Below are 1,185 nucleotides of genomic sequence, written 5' to 3' on the forward strand. Positions count from 1 at the left end.
AAATGGTAATAGGAACATACATATTGATAATTACCTTAAATGTAAATGGATTAAATGCTCCCACCAAAAGACACAGACTGGCTGAATGGATACAAAAACGAGACCCATATATATGCTGTCTACAAGAGACCCACTTCAGACCTAGGGACACATACAGACTGAAAGTGAGGGGATGGAAAAAGATATTCCATGCAAATGGAAATCAGAAGAAAGCTGGAGTAGCAATTCTCATATCAGACAAAATAGACTTTAAAGTAAAAACTATTACAAGAGACAAAGAAGGACACTATATAATGATCAAGGGTTCGATCCATGAAGAAGATATAACAATTGTAAATATTTATGCACCCAACATAGGAGCACCTCAATACATAAGGCAAATACTAACAGCCATAAAAGGGGAAATCGACAGTAACACAATCATAGTAGGGGACTTTAACACCCCACTTTCACCAATGGACAGATCATCCAAAATGAAAATAAATAAGGAAACACAAGCTTTAAATGATACATTACACAAGATGGACTTAATTGATATTTATAGGACATTCCATCCAAAAACAACAGAATACACATTTTTCTCAAGTGCTCATGGAGCATTCTCCAGGATAGCTCATATCTTGGGTCACAAATCTAGCCTAGGTAAATTTAAGAAAATTGAAATCATATCAAGTATCTTTTCCGACCATAACTCTATGAGACTAGATATCAATTAGAGGAAAAGATCTGTAAAAAATACCACACATGGAGGCTAAAGAAAACACTACTTAATAATGAAGTGATCACTGAAGAAATGAAAGAGGTAATCAAAAAATACTTAGAAACAAATGACAATGGAAGCACGACCACCCAAATCCTATGGGATGCAGCAAAAGCAGTTCTAAGAGGGAAGTTTATAGCAATACAATCCTACCTTAAGAAACAGGAAACATCTCAAATAAACAACCTAATTTTACACCTAAAGCAAGTAGGATAAACAAAATTGATAAACCATTAGCCAGACTCATCACGAAAAAAAAGGGAGAAGACTCAAATCAATAATATTAGAAATGAAAAAGGAGACATAACAACTGACACTGCAGCAATACAAAAGATTATTAGAGGTTACTACAAGCAAGCCTATGCCAATAAAATGGACAACCTAGAAGAAATGGACAAATTCGTAGAAATGCACAACCTGCCGAG

The sequence above is a fragment of the Physeter macrocephalus genome, chromosome 13 (assembly GCF_002837175.3).
Source record: "Physeter macrocephalus isolate SW-GA chromosome 13, ASM283717v5, whole genome shotgun sequence".
Lineage (NCBI taxonomy): Eukaryota > Metazoa > Chordata > Mammalia > Artiodactyla > Physeteridae > Physeter > Physeter macrocephalus.